Raw genomic sequence first — 27,926 nt, 5'->3', positions numbered from 1 at the left:
CCTCTTTCCTCTAGGAGCAGGCTTGTCAGCATCATGAATCGACTTGAGCATCTCTGGAGTAAGGTCTCTCGGACCAGATCGTCGGAACTCCTTGTACGTTTTAATGATTCGGCTGTCGGCAGGAACATCACCATACATTGTTTCAGGGATAGACCCGTTGAAGGGAAATTTTAATGCGTCAGCGACAATGATCTTCGTGGTATGGAAAGTACCAATCGAAGACATTGGAGCACCAGCGACAATGGGGATGTGGTACTTGTCCATCACCCATTTAGTGACAAGAGTCCAAAACCTGGCATATGAAACCTCTGAATGTCGAGAAGCGGAAGAAAGACTCTGAATGAATTGTTGCCATAGGACCGACCCGTAGTCCATGGTGATACCATTGTAGATCCCATACATGATGGAAAGGAACAGACGACTTGCCCCGTCGGATCCAGCACTTCTTTCAGACAAGCCCTTGAAAAACACAGTAAACATTCCATTCCACTAAGGGGGTAGACATGATTTCTTGAATTTCGTGACCGTTGTGAGCACCTCAGTGTACCCCATGTTGTAGAACATGATGAACAGATGACCCATCGGAATGGTTTCAGGATTAACCCTCGACGAATCAGGTTCAAACCCTAACAGCGTACAAAACCTCTGCTTGGAAATCGACGCCTTGTGCTCGAAGACATCGAAGAAAATCCTGTCAACGACCTTGTCGTAGTAAGCTGTAGCAAAAATCTATGACAGGAACTCCATTGGAACAGCTTCAGCCTTGGTAAGAGCAGGAGTGATTGGCGAGTACTTCAGGCATTCGATGATGGGAAACATGAAAGCGTCATATGCCTGAGGAGTAAGATCAATGATCAAACTCTGCTGGGGACGAATAGGCAAGATGTGAGAAGTTGCGTGAACAGATGAAGAATCCGCCATTGTTGTGATGAAGCTGGGAGAGATGATGAACAGTAGTGGTTGGAGGATTTTCTTGCTCTCTGGAAATATAGGTGCAGTAAAGAGGTAAATTGTGGGTTACATTGCCTTTTATACTGTGGGTAAAGGAGAGAGAAGAATCTTTCCCAAATCTTCGATTGAAAAACGAAGAGTTTTTCGGAGGCGATTGACACGTGACAGTTAGTGTTGCCTATGATTACGCAGGAGAGAGAGTGTCAATCCCTAATTACACGCCTTCCCATCAGGCGCCGTTTGGAGATGAAACGGTTCCTATTCACACGCTTTGCCTTCTCGCGCCGTTTGAAATCAAATCGATTGGACTCCTGCCTGAGTCATCATTTTGTCATCTTATCCCTTTAGAGATTAACGGCATCTTTAAAATAAAATCGCCCACGTGGATCAATATCAACCACAACCTTTTTATAACAACCAATCGAATTAAAATGCCTTGAAATTAATGAAACCAGAATTTTGGAAAATCAAAAAAAAAAAATCGTGCTGAGTGTGTAAAAGAAAAAGAAATAAAGCAACACTTTTGAGGGATTATGTGATGTCAATAAAGACACGAAACAATGGATCCCGGGCACGAATCTCTTCCTTCAAAGTCAAGAGAGACCTTAAAGTGTTTGTGTGGTTTCCCGTTGAATAACGATCAGACACTTATTAAGAAGTGTTGAAAGGCTTCTTTTAATTAGGCTTATGTGGGTGGCTTTCGCTTCGATTCATAATTCCTAATCTTGAGATAAGATAGAAATTGAATGAAGTACTTATGAGACCAATGTAGTCTGTTGAACAAGTAGGTTGGAGATAATTTAAGTAGCAAGGTAAACTAATATATGTGAAATCTCAAAAAAAAATTAAAACTGGATCCCAAGGGAAGAAATGTTATTGGATTTAACAATTTCATAGGAATCACTCAAAAGAAAAGTAGAGATTTCACGTTGTACCCAATGGATACGTCCGTCAATTAATTAGTAAAAGCTAGAGCAAGTTAATTGTTCACCGTCAATGCATAGTAGGTATTGAATTGTGGCTTTCACTTAGCACGTAGTGACACGAAGCTAAGATCATGAACACATAAATTGTGCAACCATAAACCTCAGTGGTAATGTCTGAGAGTCTCAAGGGTTACGTTTGTGAAGCGAATGAGATGGAGAAAACTAATGTAGATGGTGTAAAGAAACCAAAGTACCTCTGCTGTGAAAAATAGGGACTAAGCAGAAAACTCTTATCTCATGTGAGAAGAGAGTTAGGTAGCTCATGATTAGAATAAATGATTTACCCACAAAGAGATATACAAAAAGATAAGAGCCAAAATCAAAATAAAATAAAAAAATTATTTTTGGAGTTTTTGAATTTACGAAAGAAAAAGAAAAAAAATAAAAAATATTTTTGAAATTTTTGATAGAAATAAATAAGACATAAAAAAAATGAATAAAAAAAATGTTGGAACCGAACCCGAGCGTTTGATCGATCTATTTCGGTTGAGAAAATTTTTTTGGAACCGAACCCGAGCGTTCGGTCTATTTCGGGTGGGAAAAATGTTGGAACTGAACCCAAACGTTCGATCTATTTCGGTTGCCAAAAAAATAAGTTTGAAAAAGAAAAGAACTTTGACAATAGGATAAACGAATTTGAAAAATAATACAAAAGATTTACAACCAAAGAAACTACCTTTGAGTGATAAGCGAATATCAGATGATACAACCGAACCCGAGCGTTCGGTTGATTTTGGTACACCAGAACAAGACCCGAACCTGAACGTCCGGTCTATTTCGCTTCTTACTTTTGATCTTGAGAGGTAATTTTTGGTACTGACTCTGATTTCATCATTCCTAGCCCTTGTAGAATTTTGTAGAAAGAAGCTTCAGGAAGAGCTTTGGTGAAGATGTCAGCCAGTTGATCAGTGATTCGAACAAAATGAATTTCGACGTTCCCATGTTCCACATGATCCTTAATGAAGTGATACCTCAGTGCTATGTGCTTAGTCTTGGAGTGTTACACTGGGTTATGACAGATCCTAATTGCACTTTCGGAGTCGCAATATAGTGGGATCTTTTTCATATTGAGTCCATAGTCCCGGAGCTGGCTTTGGATCCAAATCACTTGAGATGTATAGGAGGCAGCTGCGATGTATTCTGCTTCAGCTGTAGACAGAGATACACAAGTCTGTTTCTTTGATTGCCAGCTAACCAACTTCCCGTCAAGGAATTGGCAGCCTCCAGTGGTGCTTTTCCTGTCTAGTCCACAACCTCCAAGGTCTGCATCTGAGTAGGCTTGAACGAAGAAACCTGAGTTTGATGGATACCATAAATCGAGAGAGGTAGTTCGTTTTAGATACCGGAGTATGTTCTTTACCGCAAGCATATGAGGTTCACGAGGATTCGCCTGAAATCTAGCACAGTAACAAACAGAAAACATTATATCAGGCCTGCTAGCAGTAAGGTACATTAAAGAACCGATCATCTGGCGATATAGCGTAATATCGACTGTTGGCTTATCCAAGGATGGAGTCAGCTTGGTGCCGAACGCCATTGGAACTTTAACCTTTGAGTCTCCCATCATGCCAAATTTAGCAAGGAGAGTCTTGGTGTAGGCTTCCTGGTTAATAAAAATGCCTTCGGGTCCCTGTCTAATATTTAAACCAAGGAAAAAGTTAATCAGACTCATTGAGCTCATTTCAAATTTAGTCTCCATTAGCTTTCTGAATTCAGCTGTTAAGCTAGGATTCGTTGAGCCAAAGATGATATCATCGACATAGATTTGAACAATCATAAGGTGGTTTCCTTCCTTCTTACGAAAGAAGGTTGGGTCAACCGAACCTTGTTTGAATTTGGACATCTTTAAAAACTTGGTTAGCGTTTCATACCAGGCCCTAGGTGCTTGTTTCAGTCCATAAACCGCTTTGTCCAGAATATAGCAGTGATTGGGGTACTTTTCATTGACGAATCCCGGAGGTTGCTCCACGTACACCGTTTCTTCAAGTTCACCATTTAGAAATGCGCACTTTACGTCCATTTGGTAGACCTCAAAGTTCTTGTGTGCAGCATAGGCAAGAAATATTCGAACAGATTCCAGCCTAGCTACAGGAGCAAAAGTTTCCTCATAATCGATTCCTTCCTCCTAGTAGTATCCTTTCACCACTAGACGAGCTTTGTTTCTTATCACATTGCCTTCCTTGTCCATTTTATTTCTGAACACCCATTTGATACCAACAACCGAAGCATCTTTAGGAGTTGGAATGAGGCGCCAAACCTTATTTCTTTCAAACTCATTAAGTTCGTCTTGCATAGCTTGAACCCAATCAGAGTGATCAAGAGCAGTGTCTATTGTCTTTGGTTCCACTTTTGAGACGAAAGAGTTAATCATGCAGAACTCTACTTTTGAGAATATAGATGTTTGCTTTGCCTTCAGTTAAGATCGGGTCAGGACCTTTTCAGAGACATTACACACAACCTGTGAAACAGGATGATCTCTAGTCCATTTGACAAGAGGAGGGTAATTTGGATCATAGGATGGATCCAATTCAGCATTTACCATCTCTTCTAATTCAAATTGACTATCATTGTCATAAAACATATCGGCATTCTCCCCCTCGACTGATGAGCTTTCAGGTGTATCTTGACTTTCCGGTGCTACAGGACTTTCGGGTGCAGTAGAGCTTTCGGGAGCTACAGTACCTTCGGGTGCAGTAGAGCTTTCGGGTCTAGCTGGAGAAGAGTTCTCCCCCTCAACTTGTGAGCTTGGCTGTTTTTAAGAAGATTGATTCTCCCCCTCAACTGAAGCACCGTGCTGGGGAGGTTCATTTGGAACTGATTCTCCTTCACCCATTCGTTTGGCGGTGTCTTCGACGATTTGCTTCAAATGGTCAACTTTGTTGTCTGCTGCATTGGCCTCCGAGAGAGTAGCCTTCTCCGGTTCATCGAATAACTCCACAAACTGCTCAAACAAGTTTGCAATCGATGTCGTGACTTGGCCTATTTGAGAGAAAATTTCTCCAACTGTTTCTTCAGTGGACTTCAGCTTCTTGACGTAGCTGTCATCGAAAGTCACATAATACGTTTCTTCAATCTTCCTCGAACGTTTGTTTAAAACCCTGTATGCTTTTGAGGTAAGAGAGTATCCCAGAAAAATCCCTTCATCGGCTTTAACATCGAACTTGTTACGATGTTCTTTAGAGTTGAAGACAAAGCATCGTGAGCCAAATACATGGAAGAATTTAACGCTTGGCTTCCTGTTGTTGATGATCTCACAAGGAGTAAGAGTGAAACGCTTATTGAGATAGGATCTGTTCTGTGTAAAACATGCTGCAGCAATAGCATCAGCCCAGAAATATAGAGGTAGAGAAGCGAAACTTAGCATGGTTCGGGCCGCCTCGCACAAAGATCGGTTTCGTCTTTCGACAATCCCGTTTTGTTGAGGGGTGTAGGGGGCTGAGAAGTTGTGACTGGTTCCTTTTTCTGCCAAAAAGTCTTCAAATTCTTTATTCTTAAACTCCAGCCCATTGTCGCTTCTGATGTTACAAACGACTTTCCTCAGTTGCACTTCAACCTGCTTAATAAACATCTTTAGCTTGAGAGTTGCCTCAGATTTGTGCTTCAGAAAGAACACCCGTGTAAAACGTGAAAAGTCATCAAGAATAACAAGAATATACTTGCTACCGCCAATGCTTTCGATAGAGGATGGACCACACAAATCAATGTGAATTAACTCAAGTGGTTCAACGACTTTAGTGTTTATAATGGATGGGTGACTTTGACGACTCTGCTTCCCCATTTCACACGCAGCACACAAATGTTCTCGATCAAACTTGAGCAATGGAAGTCCTCGAACATAACCTCCGGTGACAAGTTTGTTGATATCCTTGAAGTTGAGATGGGAGAGCCTTCGGTGCCACAGCCAGCTTTCGTCAGAATGTGTTTTGGATAATAGACAGATAGCTGGATTTCCTTTGATAGGTTTGAGATTGAGAGGAAACATTTCACCTTTGTGCTCCGATTTGAGAATCACTCTTTTTGTTTTCTTCTCTATTATTTCCGAACCCTCATCGTCAAATGAAACTTTAAGACCGGTACCTCCAACAAGCTGAGATACACTGATGAGGTTGTGCTGTAGTCCTTCAACGTACGCAACCTTTCTAATCGTGAAGTCTCCATTTGTTATCATCCCATAACCTTTTATCGTGCTGTATGAGTTGTTCCCGAACTTGACATTCCCTCCGTTTGGAAGAGATCGAAATTCTCTCAGCTCTTCCATTCTTCCTGTCATGTGACGTGAGCAGCCACTGTCAATATACCATTCTTCGTCAAACTGCTCGTCACTGATAACCTGCAAAAATCAAGCAGATTTAGGAACCCAAAGTTTCTTGGGTCCACGTGAGCCTTTCACAGGAACAGGAATAGTAAGAGAAATGTCAATAAGATATGTTCTTTTTGTTAAAGTTGTTTCATCTTTCTTCTTAATAGTGAAAACTTTAATTTTGTTAGGATTTGTTACAGTAGGTTTGGATTCACGTTCAGGCGTTTGGGCCTTGGAATTCTTTTGAACATTCTTGACTGAGGAAACCTTCGATTTTCCTTTCAAATCTGTTGACGATTTTGGATTTTGAGTTTGAACAGAATTGGATTTAGAAAGGGGTTCAGAAGAATTAGAACGAGAGAATTTAGACTGAGAAGTTTTCTTGACTTGTGGTTCTAAGTGACCTTTTTGTTTTTGGTCATTGGTGGGACCAAACCTTGAACCTTGGTAGCTTTTGCTCTCGGAACTGAACCTATGCTTTCGGTAGCTGGTGTTCTATGAACCGAACCATTCCCTTCAGTTGTTATTCCTTTCAGAACCGAACCTGTCCTTCCGGTTACTTTCTTGCGGCCTGACAGCACTTTTCTCTGACTTTGAATTTTTGTCATGATAAGAGAAATGGGCGATTTGAGATCGCCAAAACTGTTTTCGCTCTGAGAGATTCTTTTTGTATCTCAGATTCCTTTGCTGATTTTGATCCTTCACTTGCTTCGACTGTTGGTGGATGTTGGCTTTTTGCTTTTGCTTCCTGTCAGCCGGTTCACTTTGAACAGATGATGTTTCGCTTGAAGGAGTGACTTCTTCTACAGGAACTTCTTTTGTACCATTAGTACTTGGCACATCAAAGTTGTCAGGCTTGTTTAGTGGCTCTGACACATATCTGCCTTTGGTTTTCCATGACGTCTGCTCTGACAGTCCAACGGTTTCGTCAACATTATCTATAGGAGCATACCAGAAAAATTCATCACAGCCATCTGCATTATCTTCGTTTACTATGGCGGTGAGTTCGGCAGTCTGATGTTCGGTTACTCCTGTGACCTTATACACCTGATTCGGTGTTGTTCTTACCTTTTGGTACACAACAGCATTTTCTTCAAGAATCGGGGACTTATTTTGGGACAAATGAGCAAACTCCACAGAATTTTCAGAATTAAGATTTTTGTGGTTTTCGGGTTCGCTCTTGACAAACTCAGAATAGTCAACTTCATCCTCTACAGAAATTACACTCATATCATCATCTCATTAAGCTCAGACGCGTTTTCAACATCAATTTTATTTTCTGAGCTCAAGTTGGCATTCAATGAGTCAAATTTTTGTATGGTTTCGGTCCTAAGTTTTCGTTTATAGTTTTCATCCAAAAGGTTTTTCAGCATGTCCTTATGGTCCTTGGACTTTATAAAAGATTCTATTTTGTCCAGACCATACATATAAGTCGGATTCACATCATCAGACGAAACTACACTTTCGCAATTATATGCTTCTGCATCGATTTCATCCTCCTTAAATTCAAGGAAGGGCAAAATCATGCGATGAATTTTCTGCCCTATTTCACAGTTCAGATGAAGTTGAGTGATGTTAGCATAAAGACGTTTAGCAATTAAACAAAATACATTTCTCTGTTTCAAAAGTTTTAAATTGTCTCTTTGTAAATAAATGTTTTCGTCCTTAGATTTAATCAGCTCCAACTCCTTCAGCTCTATCCACATCCTCCGTTCCTCACTCTTGGATGACACCCTGCTTATTTGGTCAGTTAGGTTAGAATTGGTGACCCGTGTTTGAGTTAAACTGCTATCTAGATTTGAGATTCTTGAATTTAAGCTTTTTAATTCATTTTCATATGAATTTTGTGGGACTTTGAATGAAACAAAAATGGATTGTACCTTCTTGATCAATTCATCAAGCTCATTGATTTGCACACTGAGAGGTTTTGCTGTGAAGCATAAGTCCTCTCGCTCCTTGGTGTCATCATTCCCACCGTATGTGTTGTATCCCCTCATTTGAGATACATCTGTCACCATTAAACACTTCCCACCGCTTTCATCACTCCTTGCAACATATGCCTTTCCATGAGATGGCTTCCTGACTTCATCATCCTCTGAGTCGGTTGACCAGACCTGCACGCCACCGAACTCATCATCCACTACCGAACCCTGCACAATTAAAGCATTCATCGAAGGGTTAGCAGTAGCTTTCTTTCTCTTGATCTCTTCCATCTTTTTCATCAACACAGCCTCTTCATCTTTTTCCTCATCCTTCTCTGCCATTTTCTTTGGGACACAATCTTTGGCATAGTGGTTCTTTCCTCCACAGTAGTAGCAGTTCACACCAGAATCTCCTTCAATTTTCGCCTCTTTCTTTGGTTCCTCTGTCTTCGGTTCCTCCCTAACCTTTTCAGAACTATAGCTTCCCTGCCAATTTCGGTTCTTATTGGTAGGAAACCTTTTCTTAATGAACCTCTTTGGATTCGACACCATCATTGCATAGTCTTCAGAAGTAAGATCATAGTCTTCTAAGTTGAGATCTTCATCTTCTACCACACTTTTGCTTTTAGACAGGAGGGCCAAGGACCCTAAACTAGAGTCCACATTTTTCTTTTGCAAAACAATCTTTTCTTGGGATTTCAAAATCCCCACCAGCTTTGCCAATGAATAAGATTTAAATTGCTCATGAGCTTTAACAGTGGACACAACCGCTCTCCACTCGGATCTAAGGCCATTCAAAAATGTTACTTTTTGTTCAATCATCTTCCTTTCTATATCGTGTTTGATCATCTTGCTAAGAAGATGATTGAAGCGATCGAACGTCTGAGTAATAGTTTCATCAGAATTCTGCTTAAATTCACCAAACTCAGACAAAAGCAAGGTCTGAATGGAATGCTCCAAATCTTCATCAGTAGAATATAGCTCTCGCAGCCTATCCCATATTTCTTTAGCGGTGCTGCATGAACTCCCCAACCGAAATGTATCTAATTGAAGAGCGAATCGAATCAGTCTCAATGCTTTAATGTTGCACTGAAACTTTTCCTTTTCGTCTTGAGCAACATCCTTTACGTCCTTTAACAGATCATTATACTCTTTCTGAGTTTTAATGATTTTTGATGTTCCAGAGTGAGCAAATGGTCCAGATACGATTGCTTCCCAAATAAGGTATCCATTGTCTTCAGATCCGATAACATAATCTTCAAAATGATGCGCCCAGACTTCATAATCCTGGGTGTAAAGAATAGGAATCTTCGTCGTTGATCCAATGCTGTTTGAGATGTTAATGGGATTAGATTGTGACTCGTCCATGCTTGATCGTTTAACCTGTTTGAAAGATCAGACTTGTAATATGTAATATTAGGGAAAAACAAATAAGTGCTGAGTTACGTCAATTATGGAATGACGGCTCAATAAATATTAGTTAATGCGGAATAACCCTAATCGCAAACTCTTTCACAGAAAAGATGTGTATGAATTACACAGCCTCCTGCTCTGATACCAATTGATGAGTTATAAAATAACTCTTTGATCGATTAGATCTTCGTAACAGGTAAGTGATGAACGTAAAGATAGTAAAAACAAAACACAAGTATGAATCAAAATGTGTCGAATGATTAGATTACTCGATCCTCAGCAGAGCTCGACTAAGAACTTCCACTGTAGAGGATTCTAGGGTTACAAAACAAGAACGATGAATAATCTGAACAATACTTCTCTAATCATTTCTAATCCTTACGTTCTAGGATGCATGCAAGCATCTATTTATACTAAACCCTACAAAACTCACAGATGGACAGGCCCATACCGAAGATATATATTGAACTAGCTAACGAGCCCAATAGACGCAACACTATACTAACCTAACAATTAGCTTAGTAAGACTGCGGTGTGGCCCGTAGCATTAGTTTAGTAAGACTGCGGTGTGGCCCGTAGCGATCGTATATGAGTATAGTTAGACTGCGGTGTGGCCTGTAGCATTAGTTTAGCAAGACTGCGGGGTGGCCCGTAGCTTTAGTTGGCTGGCAGCATAGAGTGTTGTAAGACTATGGGGTGGCCCGTAGCATTCGTCGGTCCCTATTCGCTAGTGCGAATGTACCAGGTGTATGATTCAGTGGCAGGGTTTTCAGGTAGTAAGTTCAGGATGGGGCAGTCGCCCGGATGTAAGTAGGCCACATTATGATTGGGTCGGGAAGACGGTAGGTCATTGGAGACCAAGAGTGGCACAGGACTGCCTGTAAGCCGTGGCATTGATTAGTAGCTTAGTTCGTGGAGTGTGGGCGAGGGCCCATATCTCCGAGGTAGCATGGGGGAAACTGGTATTCTGGGTAATGGTAGACCAGTTGGGATCAGGGCGGTCTCGGTTCATCCGGTAGGCGGATGGGAGTCAACAAGACTGCAGGCAGGAATGATGGTAAAGGATTCGGTGTGAAAAGCTGTAAGCTGGTCGGGTGATGCTAAACTGCTCATCACGGGATCGAATGATCTTAGGGTAAAGGATTTGGCTTGGTGACGCCGTTCTCGGCTGAGCCCGAAGCATAGCAGAAAGGAATCTGCTACCTGAAGGATTGTCTGAATTCTCATGATTGGGTGGAGCTTTCAGTATTAGAGCATTGTATAAGGATCATTCCATGAGTACTGGTTTGACGGCTGGCACTGAGAGTGACCGGGATTGTGGTTTCGGTAGAGGATTGGTCGTCGAAGGAAATTGGGAAGATTGTTGCTTGTGGAAAGTACCTTAGAAAGGCCAGTGACAGTGTAAGGTGAAAGAGTAAACCCCTTGCGAATCAAGGGTAGGTGTATCACGAGTATTGGTAAGATTACCGGTTGGATAAAGTGTGGTACTCGAAGGCTGCATGTAACGGGTTATTCTGAAGATGGCATATTCAAGGTTTGGATCGAAAGGAGTGGAGTGTGTACCTTCAAGGTGGCTGGCCATGACAGACTTCGAGGACGAAGTCTAGTTTAAGTGGGGGAGTGTTGTAACACCTAGAATCAAAAAGACCAAGAAAGGAAAGGAAAACCCTAAGTTAAAGGGGTCAACTCGTCGAGTCCATGGGTGAAATCGGCGAGTTGCAGCGGGACCCGTGTCGGGGTTTAAGTGACCGACTCGACGAGTCAGAGGGACCGACTTGGCTAGTCAGGTCTGGGTTGGATAACCCTAATTTCCGGGCTTAATGCCCTATTTAAGCATCATTTCAGGCCTTCACCCCAGCCTAGATCACTACCTCTACCTTCACTAGAAACCCTCAGCAACCATTGAGTGTCATTGAGCTTCTCTTGCCATTTTTGAGTGATTAAAGCTATAAGGAAGAAGGAAGACTTTGGGTGATTCAAGAAGTAGCAGTGGACTCTGTGTGATGTGTCATTTCAGATCCTAGAAAGGTATGAAGCTCATACCTTGGCTGTTATTCACTTAGATCCTCCTTCCTAGTTAGATTTTGTCATTTTGGGCCATTTCCAAGGCTGATTCGTGTATTGAGCCTTTGTGAGCAAAGAGAACTTCGGATCTAGGGATTGTCTTGGCCTAGAAACCCATAAAGCAGCAGTCTTTGGTGTGTTGGTGAAGCATGCTTGTCACTAAACCAAGCCCTAGAATGTTTTAAGCCTTTAGCATCTTGGTTTAACGTAAAGTTTCCAACTTTACGTGAAAGTTGGGCCTTAGAAGAGTGGATCTGCAGTTTGGATCCCCTGTATGGCTCGAAAAGCCACTGTATGGATTAAGAGCTGAAGCTACTCAGCGAGTCACATGGGTGGACTCGGCGAGTTGGATGACGATAGGCAGGAACTCGACGAGTTGTAGGAACAACCCGACGAGTCTGTTGAAGATTGTCTAGGACTCGGCGGGTCTGTTCTTGGACTCGACAAGTCGGGTTGCAGAACCCCCCTAAACCCTTTGATTCAAGATTCGGATCAGTGAGTTGAGTGGGAAATCAGTGAGTTGGACAGGTCAGGACTCGGAAATCGGTAGACACGACGAGTCAGGGGCTGACTCGGCGAGTCGAGTCGCGAAAGAAAGGATTCTGAGCTAATGAACTCGGCGAGTCAGTAGGCAGACTCGACGAGTAGGGTTGACCTGGAAGGTTGACTTTGACCAGGACTTTCACTTTGACCAGAGTTGACCTTTGGAGATCAGTTAAGCTAAGGGATATATGTTTTAATATTGGTAGCTCGGGGGGCTAGTGGAGCAGCGGTTCAGGGAATTGTCGGTCAGCATCCGGAGGGGTTATCAACAAGTTCAGCAGTACCAGGTGAGTCTCCTCACTGTTTGTATGGGTCTAAGGCACCAATGACGGCCCATCTAGTTTATGTATGCTAGGAAGACCCGGGGGTTAGCCCTGGGCATTATACATGAAAGACCAGGAGGCAGCTCCTGGCACACAGTATGTTATTATGTATGCTAGGAAGACCCAGGGGTTAGCCCTAGGCATTATGCATGAAAGACCAGGAGGTGGCTCCTGGCACACAGTATGTTATTATGTATGATAGGAAGACCCGGGGGTTAGCCGTAAGCAATATGTATGAAAGACCAGAAGGTGGCTCCTGGCCCACTGTATGCCATTGTGTATGAAAGACCAGGGGTGGCCCTTGGCACCTGTCTGTAAGACCCAGGGAATGGCCCCAGGCTGGACCAAGAAGACCACGTGCGGCCCGTGACACAACAACCAGACTATGTTTGGCACATAGCACCTTAGCAACACTATGTTTGGCACATAGTACCTTACTTGATTATGATATGTTGATTATGTATGGATCTTGGCTAAGTATGGCATGTTTGGATCAATTGGTTGTATGGTATGTGGTATCTGGGCAACTCACTAAGCTTCGTGCTTACGGTTTTTAGTTTTGGTTTCAGGTATTCGGTTTTCAGAAAAAGGAGCTCGGGAGGGTTGCAGTGCACACACCATGACAAGTTAACCTGGGATGTTTTACTCTGATAATTAAACAAGCGATTTGGAAATGAAACTATGATTTGTCAAATAAACCCTTTTTGTATGTTTGAATAACTTTACACTATGATTTAGTAATGTTTTTTTAAATATATTTTTGGCCTTGAATTTTGGGATGTTACAAATATGATTACCATTACAGACTGTTATTGCCTGAGACGATGGGGAATCAAGCATCAAAAGCGATGATGAAGGGAGAACAATTCTTGCATGACTTCTGGGACGATCAACCGAAGATGACAATAGAGAACTCGAAGATGAAGTGAACCGATTTGAACGACTCCTTAGTTTCGTTTTAATCTCTGCTTCATTACACACTTTATGATCTTCAATTCCAACTTTAGTCAAATTTATACTCGCTGGAACTATACAGTTGCACAGGAAACCTAATCATCACCGGAAAAAAAGTGTCAGGAATTTCATTCGATCGCAAGAAAACGAACGTGTACGATTATGAACTGAAACAATTGAAATTAGTTAATAGCTTACCGATTCTAGCTAGACGATTGATCCAATTCGGTATAGGATTTCCGGTGAGTTGGAGACAAGCATCATTGCAGAAGTGATTGCAGTTTCTGGTGATTAGGTTATATGAAATCCCTGTGTAATCTTGAGATAGCATTTCCATGAATCCTCTCACATCTCTTAGACTCATCTCCGTCCATCCTATCAGAATCTGCTTCCTGAACGTGAATCCTTTGCACTGTTTTGGTTCTCCTTCGAAGATTCCAATCGTCGGTTGTTCATGAGATCCAAAAGCGTACTCAACTCTATGAACTAGAAATGATATTGTACAGAAAAAACATGTTTAATTTAATGAAACTATGAGTGAGTATCTTAATACATGGGTCTTCTGCTACTCTGTAAACTTGTTGGAAAGCTTCTAGAGCTGTACCTAATGGAACGTCAATGGATTTTGCTTCCTCGATCATTGATTGCCGGAGCTTGCAGACTCTATCCAGGAGTTTATTGAAGGAAACTTCAACTTTTGAATCGATTTCAGGTTTACAGTTCTTCCATTAGGGAGATAAAGAGGGAAAATGTCTCTAACTTTGTGAAGAGGAAACCCTAGTTGTTGAGCAAGAACTCTGAGAGGATTGCCATTGATTCCGGTGAGTACACTGCCGTCTAGACCTGTTGCAGCGACACAATCGCCACTTGACATTTTCTTCGTGCGAACACGACCACCTGGCCAGGATCTGCCTTCTTGAACCACGACTTTAAACCTTATAAAAATCAATTGCCTTGCTGCTACTAATCCAGAGAGTCCGACGGGTGTAGACGATGATTTTTAAAGAAAAGGGGGAATCGGTGGTCTAATTTAAAGGATTTGATCCATGAATCAAGGGATTTAATTCTGGTTATTATTTACTTTATATGCAAAATTACATATCTAGCCTTATCTTGATTATTTAAGAATTAATTTTTTCCTGAATTCCTATTGGTGCATTTATGCACACAATAATTGTCAAAAACATTTGAACATATATATATATATATATATATATATATATATATATATATATATATATATATATATATATATATATATATAATCATCAGCTAAGCTTTTGTATTCGGTTCTTTCCAAAAGCAAATTCATACGAAGAAATAGACCCATCACTACCATCGGCTCCAATCTTTCTCCCATAACTTTATATCATCCTAGATTAGTTTAAGTATTTCATTCAAAGATGTCATCAACTCTTATTCTCCGTATCTCTTGATTTGTGTCATTATGTAAGCTTTTTCATTAGGTTCTGTAGGTGATTTCCTGGTCTAATAATAAGGAACAATGTTGATTCTTTCCTATCAATATGGAGCCCTAAATCGATTTCTTCAACGTGTATGTGTTCGAGAATCTTTAACAAAATTGATGTTGACCCACAAATCTGGAACAATTTGATTTTGACCCACACCCAAACCATCGTCTCTCTACCTATTCCTGTGTTTCTTTTATGAGACAATCGACACTTGATTGGCTTCTTAAACGGGCAAAAAGGTTATGGATGAAGATGGGTGAAATAACTCACCATAGAATCAATGATTCATATAGGTTTGTTTAAGAGACGACGAAAATGGTGCAAACCTAGATTCTGATATTTCCATATTAAGCTTATAAAATCAACACATATGAAATCCCCACACTCCCAATATTTTCAACATCTCGCAATTGCAAAATTTTGAATCACTTCCCATATATATGTTGAATCGTTTGATTTATGTGGTTTGCTAATGATGATGCTTCGGGTATTGTAACTAATTTCATATCGTCTTCAAATTAACATCAAATTATGTGTCAAACTTAAAATCCATTAATGCTATTTTTTTTTATAGAACTTCTCACTGGACAAACAAACGGGCAAGAAATGCTACATATTTCCTGTAAGGGACCTATTGTCTTCAAATCAACACTAGAAACTTATGGATTCGAGTATCAACCTGGAGAGGTTTCAATCGAGATGATTGGGCTTGAAACTCATACTCAAACCATGATTGTAGAACAAATACTTAAATTTTGCAGTAATAGTTGTTTTTTTTTTTTTTTTTTTTTTTTTTTTTTTTTTTTTTTAACTGAGATCGAAAGAGGAGAAAGAGATATATGGTGAAAAAATAGGTATACACGACTGGGGTAATTTTATGCATTTTAATGGTGGGTTATATTCACGCCCGGTGCCAAATGGGCAATTGAACAGCGCCCAAAATTTGAAGGGCCCAAAAAAATAATTTATAGTGTAATCCGTCAGCCCCAAGCTATCCAACACCATTGGAATTTCAAATTCGGAAATCCACGTCAAACATAAAGCGAACAGAAGCAGCGATCGCTCGATTCATTGACATCGACAGCAATCAACAATTATCATTCGGAAATCATCTTGCTCGTTTTCCTTAGAAAAAAGTCGATTGTAGAAATCGACAATCGTGGAATCAGGGCAGGGAAAGGAAACGATCAAACGAAGGGCAGTGCATCAGCCAACCATTAGGTCAGTAACATCGACAACAATTAACAATTATCATTCATCATCCTCATCAGTCCATTGAAGGCATACAACAGTTTCTAACTTTCTAGTTTCTACTTTCTATGTGAGGGTATTAGAGTCTTAGACAGTTAGAATATTAGAATTTATCCATTCATGAATCATGATTTATCCTGTATTCCTATTCCTGTTATCAATTTATCAATGACAATTATCCATTCATGATTTATCCTGTATTCCAATTCCTGCTAATGTAATAGATTATGAGAAATTGAGGAATTAGGAATAAGGAATTAAGGATTATGAGTTTGTAAATTTTAATTCTCAATTCAATTGCATACTTGAATCAGTTCAATGTATTATCAAATTTTCAGATTCTTGTGTAATTGTTTAGATAAACAAATGCTTAATTTTCAGATTCTTGAATGTTATTCATGAATTTTTAATTGTTTATCACTATGTCGTATTGTCATTATGTTATATTATCATATTGAAATCTGAATGAATGATTCACAATGTTGAATGAAATCAATCAATGATTTTGAAATAGATTATTAGAAACATAAATTAAATTATGAGATTATGTTTATTGTATAATTGTTTATTAGAAATTTGGAATTCAGAAACCATAGTGTTTAAAGAATCAAATTATGCTTGTTGTTTGTAAAATTGTAGAGATGAAGTCTAAACAACCATTTGGTAGTAAAAAACGTAAAAAAAAAAAAAAAAAAAAAAAAAAAAAAAAAAAAAAAAAAAAAAAAAAATTTGAACAATTCAAAGAGTATGAACAATTTCTTATTCATTGTTGATCAAGCTATTTCTTCTCTTGAGACAAGATTTGAACAATTCAAAGAGTATGACAAAGTATTTGGTTTTTTATTTCCACATAATTCAAGGGGAATTGAAGATAAAGATCTTAAGTCGTATTGTATCGTCTTGAAAAAACACTCAAGTTTGAAGAAAGATCGGATATTGATGTCGATGAACTTTATACGGAGTTGAAATTATTTGAGACATTGGAAACCAATGAATTTAGCAACCCTATAGATGTTTTGAAGTTTTTGAAAGAACTTGATGATTTCCCAAATGCAAGCATTGCATATAGAATATTATTGACTATTCCAGTAATGGTTGCATCTGCAGAAAGGAGTTTTTCTAAATTGAAGTTTGTGAAATCTTACTTACGCTCCACAATGACACAAGAAAGACTTAACAGTTTGGCAGTGATATCTATCGAGAACGAAATTTTAGAGAGTATATACTATGAAGAGTTGATCAACCAATTTGCAATCAAGAATGCTAGGAGAGCTTCACGGATCGTCGTAGCTGTTAGGATATCTAATTACTCATTAAAATACTATGATTCTGCTTTGTTTATTTCTATAAACTTTATCATCATTTTAATAAAAATATTAGTTTGTGTAAGTTAATTTGTTACACGTTAAGGCCTAAGGGCCTTTTTTATCCATCTCGTCCTGGGCATTTTGAATCCTCAAAACCGACCCTGGTTATATTTTTATCATTTCAATATGAGGAAGAAGACAATGGACATTTGAGAGAGAGAGAGAGAGAGAAGATAGAGAGAGAGAGAGATGTAGGGTAGGGGTGGTTAAGTTGGGCATTTACTTTACGCTTAATGCCATAAAAACCTTCAAGTTTTCAGGTTTTTATCGGTTTTGCCTAAAGTTGGATTTTATGTCCGTTTTTACCCTCATATTTTCCAAAAAATGTTCGGTTTTATTTTTTTACCGGTGATAACAGGTTTTCTAGATTACCATTATATTAACTTCGGAAAAAAACCCTTAAGTTTACATTTTTTTTATACTTTTACCCTTAAGTTTATAATTTTTTACGCCTTTACCCTAAGTATTTTTTTTCATATTATAATTATTCATGTAGAAAAATTGCAACTGTATACGAAAAAATATTTAATTAAATATTGTATTTACGTTCTTTTTAAATGTTATTTCTTTATATATATATATATATATATATATATATATATATATATATATATATATATATATATATATATATATATATATATATAGGGTCCGGTTCCGATGAGGAGTCAGAAAACGGTGAGGACTAACCGTGACCAATCAAGCTCATTAAGGGTATTTAGGTGCAATAACATAATAAATGGGCTATTTTAAATGAGAAAAACATTGGCCTGATATTTCGACAACATCATGTATCTTTCAGCTCGTCATTGTCTTCTCCGATCATCAGGACAATATGAAGAACACCGACGAAATCAAGATTCTTTCCACTAAAATCTTCAATATCCGATTCAATTCAGACGAAAATCATGTTAGATTCGAATCAAAAACTTATACTTTCCTGTTAATCATGAATTTATGATTTGAAAAACGTAATATTTGCTTCGATCATCAATAAACTTAAAAGAAAATTTAAGCAAATTGAAATTTGCTTCGGTTATCAATAGAATTGATAGAAATATACAATTTTGATTCAAATAACACAAAATTAGGTTAGATTCGAACTCAAAAAGGATACTTTATTGTCGATTGCCATGCTCTGTATCAAATCACGATAAATGAATTACGATTTTAATGAAATCATTTACAAAATCGACAGTTTAACTTTAATTATGTTAAAAACTTCAGTTTAAATCTATATTCATTGTTATTCAAACACATTACGATTGAAAAAACATGAGTTATAACAAAATTTGTTCATATATGTCTTTGTTTTAGGATTAAGGTAAAAATCGATTTTTTTTTTCATTAAAAAAAATAAATCATCAGAATTATTGTATGAAAAACATTTTTTTCAATTTTTTTTATCAATAATATGTTGATTAACATCGAAATTGACTAATACTAGACACTAATCAAAAATCAATAATGTGATATATTAGAAACATGTTAATATCGATTTTAATGTTAATATTTAGATCAAAATCATGTTATAATTGTTGATTTTATAACAGAAACATCAATTATAGATCAACATTTGGTAAACATAGAATCTACAATGCATATTGATGATGCAAAAAGTGCAAACAAGAAAACAAAATATTCAGAAAGTAATGATCAAGGTAATTTTATTATTAAAAATGTTGTTTTTTTTGGTACATCAAATATTACGATATAATGTCTTTTGAATAGAAAACAATGGTTCTATGACAACAAATATTGGATCTTGATCAGGAAATGTTGCATCTTCAATTTTTCATCATCTTCCAAACGTGATCCAATTATGAGTATAATTGATGGAAAAACTTATTGGACTCCAGATGTGGATATCAAACCTTATAAGGGACAAAATTTTCCAATATTTGAAGATGTTTTTGCATTTTATAAAGAATATGCTTGGAAAAGTGGTTTTGAAACAATAATAGCATCTACAAAGGCAATAAAAGGAGTAAAAGGTTACGAAAGAAGATACATAGTATGCAATAGGCAAATATCCAAAAACAAAGCTACATATGATACTCTAAAAGATCCAAACAACAAAAAAATCCATACGACCTTTTATTAGAGTAAATTGTGAAGCATATGTGAGAATGAAGGTCAATAAAGCTAAACTATGGCAGATATATAAGCTAAAAGAAGAACACACACATATATTTATACACGAAGAATATAAAAATTTTCTAAATTCTAAAAGACGACTCACATTTTCACAAAAGAAAATGATATATGATATGGCAAGTGTGAACATGGGACCAAGTACTGCATATAAATACATGAAAGAGTCTAGGGGTGGTTTTGAGAATACTGGAGCTACATGAACAGATACAAAAAATATCAAAAGGGATTGAATTTAGTTTATTGGAGAAAGAGATGCAATTTTGTGATAAAACAAGTTGATGAATAAAAAATTATTTGCAAGATTTTTCGTTTGACTTTAGTATTGGAAGTAAACGAGAATCGATTGGATTGTTTTGGGCGGATGAAGAAGCAAAACAAAACTATAATGTCTTTGGAGATGTTGCTTTTGCTGCACTTTATAGAACAAACAAGTAATTGACTATATAATTTACTTTTATTTTTGAATTATTGTAATTACAATTATTAGAATAGTTAATCATTATTTTTAATTAGAGTAACTTTGTATAATTAATTTTTGAATCAGTAGTAAAATAAAATTTATATTTTTTAATTTCTATAAAAAATTAATATGAATCATAGTATTTTTTTAATCTAAAATTTTAATTAAAAAATTCAAAAAGTAAGTGAATCTTTAACGTACTTATAATTTTGAATCATTTTTTAAATTTTGAAAATTAATAACTTTTTTTATTGAATCACTTAATGATTATCTTTAATTAGGGCAAATATAAATCATTAATATATGAATCGTTAAATTATGTTTTAGAATCATTGTATTTAGAACCATTAATTTTATGAATTTTAATCTATCAACAATAATAATTATATTTGAATCAAGAAAAATAAGAGTTACATAATTTAATAATATTAAAATGTTAAATGCATATATTTCCATTATTACTAAAATTTTGAATCAATAAAAATACGAGTTGCATCATTACTAAGATATAGGATGATATTTGCATCATTACTAAAAATTTTCTTTCGTTGTTTTATAGATACAGGATGATTTTTGTACCATTTACTGGTATAGATAATCATAAATGACGCATAACTTTTGGAGTCGGGTTAGTTTCAAGTGAAAGCATTGAATCTTACTCATGACTATTACATGCTTTCAAAAAAGCATTTGTCAAAGAGCCAAATGTAAATGTAATAGATCAAGATCCTATAAATTTACAAGCAATATTGACGGTATTCAAGAGTGCATGACATAGATTGTGTATGTGGCACATATCTCAAAATTTTATAGACAAGATTAGTACAATATTATAAAATGATTTTTATTTAATATAGATGGTTTTTTAATTTTATATATATGTATGCAGTTGGGAAGTCATATGGCAAAAACAGATGTTTTGAAAAAGTTGTGCGATCTCATTTGGAATGAAAATTACTCAAAGAAGATTTTGAATCAACATGGAAAAACATAATTGATGAATTTCACTTGAATGAAAACAATTGGTTTAACGAGATGTACGAGAGATCTCTGGATTCCCGCTTATTTCAAAGAAGTTATTCCTCGGATTCATGCAGACTACATCAAGATCTGAAGATGAAAATTATTTTTACGGGTTACTCTGTAACTCAGATTTGCATTTGATAGAATTTTGAACTCATTTTGATACTGCATTAGAAGGACAAAGATACGTTTAAAGAAAAAATGATCATGACTCAAGATACACAAAACCGGATTTTAAAACTGGATTGAAACTTGAAGTTGAAGCAGCTGAATTCTTCATAAGAAATGTTTTCTTTGATATTCATTCAAAGATTTTTGCATTAATGGTTAGTTGCATGTCAATAACATTAGAAGAATCAGAAGAATTGAAAAGATTTTTTTATAAAGGATACATACAAACATCCAAAACAACATGGATAATTTAAGGTATATTATAAATTACAATTATATTACTCTTATTAAAATAACTTATGTTGACTATTTACTATTTTTTTACAGGTTAAACTTTTTAAATAGGATCATAAACTTCTTTGTCTTTGCTTCAAATTTTGAATTAACGGGAATTTTATGCAAACACTATTTTTATGTTTTAAGAACGAAAGGTGTGGAAAGTTATCCAAAAGCATATTTGACAACGAGATGGACAAAAGATGTGGTACCACGATACACCCATACTTATAATATAACAAATGTCCATACAAGCAAAAAGAAAGAAGAAATACAATCTGTTATACGGGAATCATAATTTGAAATGGAGTTCTGCATCGATAGGCTGGTGAATGATTTTGACAAATTGATCTTGTTCATAAATGAAATGAATGAGAAGGTGACAAATGTTGATAAAGAAACAAAAATGCAAAATCAATGAACAACAAAGAAGTTATTAAGACTTTGATGGGAGTTGAACAGTAAGAGAAAATAAATATATTACCTCCTAAATTAATCAATAACAAGGGTGGTCGAAGAAAGAAGAAAAGAATGAACGGAAAAAAGGAGATTGCTGCTGAAAAACAAAGAACGATGGAAGCAAATGTCATAAACGTGGTAAACACATAAAATACAAGACAAATGAAAAACATGATGCACGTAATTGCCATAAATTTGTAATAAAATAAGCGAGATCTAATGTTTGATAGATTTTAAATTTGTTTGATATATTTTTAACAAAAGAACTATATATTCATTAATAAAGTTGTTTGATGTTTTAAATAAAATAGTGTTCTATATGGTGAGTTCTTTATGATTCTTACTATATTTATATTTTTGATGCAAAAAATTTTGATCTGAAATTATAATTTATGAGGGTAGTCGAGACTTTGGAAAAGTCTTTAAGCAAACATTTTGTTGGAGAAGGAGCGGATAATCTTCATAATGCAACTACATTCCCTCTTCCCCTTCACAACGAACGAAATTAAGGGCAATTCTGTAATTTTTGTTTGCAAGTTTCTTACTTGATTCAAAATTTTCGATCTGAAAATATAATTTATAATTTTTTGGTTCATTAATTTATGCATCAATGCTTTTAATAAAATTGTTTGATAATTTAATTAAAATTATGTCCTAAATGGTAAGTTCTTTTTGATTCTTTATATATAAATATATTTTTGATATTCTTTATATATAAATATATTTTTGATGCAAAACATTTGATCCAAAAAGAACGTATTAAAGATGAAAAAATATGGGTGGAATTTTTTATAGACAAAACTATAAATTTGGTCCCTGTGGTATGTCAAAAATTGGAACTTTGGTCAAAAAAGTTTTGGAGTTGCACCACTGGTCCAAAATAAGAATTCTATTGCATGTTTGGTCCAAAATTGTTTGAAAATATTTCAAATGACGGATTTGCGCTTTTAATTTTGTTTTTTTCATTTTCTTTTATTTCCAACAATTAAAAAAAATTATAAATTAAAATACACACACTCTCTCTCTCTCCACAAAAAAACATCTCAAAAATATGGCTCTCTCTCTCTCTATCCCCTTTTCTCTCTCGTTTATGGCCTTTCTAAGGATGAATGCAAAACATGAATCTAAAAGATTTATAGGAAAAAAAAGATGAATGAATTATACTAAAAAAAGTTGTTCTTGAGCAAAGAAAATGAAACCAAGAACCACAAACATACCCGATTTCAGAATTTACAAAAAATACACCTTAAACAACCACAAACATAAAGTCAAGAACCACAAAGAACATGAAAGATCTACCCATTTTCGTCTCTGTACCTAAGTCAAAATTTATTTCCCTTCATCCTTTCATCATTCATACAAACACACCCCGATCTCAGTTTTGATTCAAATTTAGGGTTTCGATCGGGCTCTCATCTATTTTTATATTTCCAGGATAACAGGTGTGGTCCTCCTTTTCTAATCGATCACAATCCTTCACTCTTTTTGAATTTGATGTTGCAGATCTATCATTTCTGGAACTGAAGCTCTATCAAGAAAATAATGTGTGTATGTCTGTGTTGTGTCCTTAGGTCACAAGAATCCTTTGTTCCTCTGCCACTAGAATTACCAAAGCCCCTTTGATCTGTTACCGATTTGATAGGGGAATGAACAGAAAATATAGAATTTAACCTTATTGCACCATCGATGGCGAGGGGATAATCAAAGTGACGAAGATACAACTGTTTCTTGGAAGAAAAACTTAAGAAACAACCACCGTCTTCCGCCTCCATTACAATCTTCTGGTAATCCAACGACAAGGAAATCTCCCACCATGTCCCATTCCGTCACCAACCCAAAAAGGAAGGAAACCAATGACAATTGGTGAGGGATAATTCCTTGGCTACAAACCCTTTTATTAGTTCTTCGATTATGAGATCGGGTGAGGAAGAAGATGGGGTTAGGAAAACGAGAGGATATTGGGTGTTATTTATTTCCAGACTTTTAGATATGAAAGAGAAAATGAAGTTCAACCACTAGAGATTGATTGAGTGTCCAAATTGTGTGTGTTCTTGAGAGAGAGAGAGAGAGAGAGAGAGAGAGAGAGAGAGAGAGAAAGAGAGAGAGAGAGAGAGAGAGAGAACTTGGGAGAGAGAGATTTTATTTTTTTTAATTATTTAAATACCAAAATAAAGAAAGAAAATAGAAAAAAGAAATGAAAAGGGTAAAATCGACTTTTCAAATGTACCAAGGACCGAACCCCCAAAAAAAACCTCGATTTTGGACCTTCCGTGTAAGTTGGAAACTTTTTGGACCCTATCCAAAGTTTTCTGAATACCACAAGGACCAATCTTACATTTTTGTCTTTTTTATACATGAAAATTTTTGTATAACGTAAGGAATTCAATTTATAAATTCAAATAAAAGCTAGGAATAACAAAATTAAATCATTAAACTATGAATAAAATATGGTTCATAAAAATATATAATTTTGAATTAAAGATTCATATATAATAGTATTTAAAAACATATTAAAACTCATTGGGCTACAAACTAAACTAGATACTATGTCACTTTTAAACTTGGACAAGTTTTAAAAACATATTGGGCCACGTACTAAAATCTACTCTAATAAATAAATGTTTTTTTTGTCACATATTACATTCTCATTCAATTTGTGACATGTCATTTTGTGGTTATTTTAAATTAATTTTTTTTCACATGTTATTTTAGACTACTCCCATTCACAACTAAAACAAACCCATCTATCCATTAATTAAATAGTTTATCTCTCTTCCCCATACCAAACCCAACTAAACCCAACTAAACCCAACTTTTTACACCCATTAAATGCAAACCAACTCAAACCACTTTTTTTATTATATAAATAATAAAATTTAAGATTATTTTTTTTATTCTACTAATATTTATTAGAAAAATTAAAAAAATATTTAAATTAGTTCTATTAATAAATTTTTTATTTTAAATGTGAAGCTAAAAAAAATAATTTATATTTATAAAAAAAACTTAATAAAATAGATAAATAAAGTTACAATCAAAACATGAAATACAAGATTACATATACGGAAGATGCAAACTACATAATTATCCATCAATGCCAAATTTTTGTCATATATGCTCAATCAAATTGTTTTTTAGAATGTTATAAGCTTCTCTATTGCAAAGTTATGGCCTATTGGTCATATAACTGGATAGGTCTACAATTCGTTGAGTGGAATATTCTAAATTTTGATCATCATCTTCAATATAGGTTCTTTGTTTCCGGTTTGTAGGCCTGTCATTTAGAAATTCAGATGGATCATAATAATGAAGGTATATACAACGTTCATCCTCCATAATCATATTATGAATGATAATACATAGAATCATAAGTTTTCCCACCATATCCTTGTCCCACAAAAGACATGGGTGTTGAAGAAATGCAAAACAAGCTTGTAGAACTCCAAATGCTCGTTCAACATCTTTTCTAGCGGCCTCTTGATGTTCAGCAAACAACTTGTGTTTTCAAAGTTGAGGGGAAGTTATTGACTTGACAAAAGGAGACCATGAGGGATATATTCCATAAGCGAGATAATATGTCATATTCTTTTCCCGACCATTCACAACATAACCAACATGAAACATCCCAAAAATACAGTCCAAAATTTTCGTTTTCAATCATTATTAAAACCATAAATCATGCATAATCATAAAGAAAACCATGTAACATGTATCTAAAATCATCGTATCAAATACTGTGACGAAACCATATGATAAAAGTATCAGAGTCTAAACATCCCAGGATAAAACTGTGGTGTGTGCTATGCGATCATCCCGAGCCCTTTCCTTTGCTAGTAGAAGTACCTGAAACCAAAACTGAAAAACTGTAAGCACGAAGCTTAGTGATCTCCCCAACACTACCACATACCATACACATATAATATGCAACTAAGAGATACGGGCCCCGCCTACACTCATGGAGATACGGGTCCTACCCATACTTCGCTGACTAGGAGATACAGGCCCTGCCTACACTCTGTTGACTCTGAGATACGGGCCCCACTCATACTCAGCTACTTCGAGATACGGGCCCAACCCACACTGGACTACTATGAGATACGGGCCCCGCCCACACTCAACTACTAAACAGGCGTACAAGTATCACATAGACAACAAGTATAACTAGATCTATCAATCAGTCATATATCCATGATCAAACTAAACTGTGAGATACGGGCCCTGCCCACACTCGCTACTAACATATCATACTACGTGGCGGCCTTGGTGCCTTAGACCCATTCCTACAGAAAGGGAACTCACCTCACAAGACTGACTACTGAAAACTCGAGTGAGGAATCCCTGTCTGCTACTCCAGCGAATCTCTTGCTATCAATTTCCATAATAACACTTAAATAAAATCTGATAATCCTTTTTAGGGTAAAATGACCATTTTACCGCTGCTCTGATTTCGACCATAATCGAGACCCAATTCCATCTAATCTTTCTAAGTCCACTAATGGCCCATTTAAGGCCCACTAATGGCTCAATTTTCTAAATTGGGCCCTAAATTCCCAAATGGGCATTCCCTAAGCCCAAACATAGCATTAGCCCAAATTATCTGACTTCTAATGGCCCACTAAGACCCAATACCTAATAAGTCTAATAGTTGGCCCAAATCGAGGCCCAAAAAGGTAGAAGCCGAATACTGTTGAGTACGTGGGGCGTACTTCTCTATACACAGTACATGCTAGTTGAATGGCTTGTACGCTGTGCATACTGGCTGGTACGCCCATCATACTACCCTGTTAAGCTACTTTTTCCATTAAGCATTTACTACTCAACTCCAGAGGCTATAACTACATACCCAAGTCCTTTTTAACATCCTATTCCATAAAGTTGATCACTTGGTGGCTTGCAACCCACCAAATGAACCCAACTTGGAAAAATAGCAATGAACTTCCATGGGAAATGGCTAGATCTCATGCATGGCTCCATAAAAGCACCAAAGATTGAAGCTTTACTACTAAAGGAATGCTTTAAGCTCCAAGGGTGGCAACCCTAAGCTCAAAAACAAAGTTGCATGATAAAGGTCCATCCTTTGGACCTAAAAAGGTCCAAAGCTCCAAAACCCTAGATCTAAACTTATAAGAGGAAAGTTGGGAGCTTTATACCTCCTTTGAGTGCCAAAAGATGAGATGGTTCCGGATCCTTGGGCTCAAGATACTCAAGTTCTTCTCCTCCAACTTCTCTTCACTTCTTCCAAGCTTTTCATCACCAAAATGAGATGAAAAAGGTCAAACACACACAACAATGGAGTATGAGACGAATTAGGGTTTTCTGAGGGTGAGGGGATGGTAAGGAGGCCAGGAGGGTGGCTATAATGGGGTATGTATATGTCTTAAACCCTAAAAATTAAGGTTTTGGCATCTGCTCACATACGCTGCGCGTACTCCTGGTACGACGTACGTACGTGCGCGTGCCTCTCGTATCTAATGCATGTCTCTACGCCCCGCGTACACCAAGTCTACGCTCAGCGTACGTCTTATGGATGGCCCAAATCCTTGGCCCATTTGCTTAAGTCCAAACCAAAAGTCCTTTTATCCACATTTGGCCAAACAATAATTTAAGAAATAGTTAATAATTAATACCTCAATTGACGGTCGTTACATCATATTTGGTGCCCGATCCGCTAAGACATTATCAAAAATAGGAGGCCGACAGAGGACGTTAATGTCATTGCACGTACCTGGTCTTCCAAAGAATGCATGCCATATCTATAAGTCATATGATGCAACCTCATCCAAAATGATTGTTGGTTTACCGCTTCTACCTGCATATTGTCCAGCCCAAGCAGT

This window comes from Lactuca serriola, chromosome 9, assembly GCF_051521515.1.
Source record: "Lactuca serriola cultivar US96UC23 chromosome 9, Lser_US96UC23_V15, whole genome shotgun sequence".
NCBI classification, from domain to species: Eukaryota; Viridiplantae; Streptophyta; class Magnoliopsida; order Asterales; family Asteraceae; genus Lactuca; species Lactuca serriola.
Note: the sequence above shows the minus strand (reverse complement) of the source record.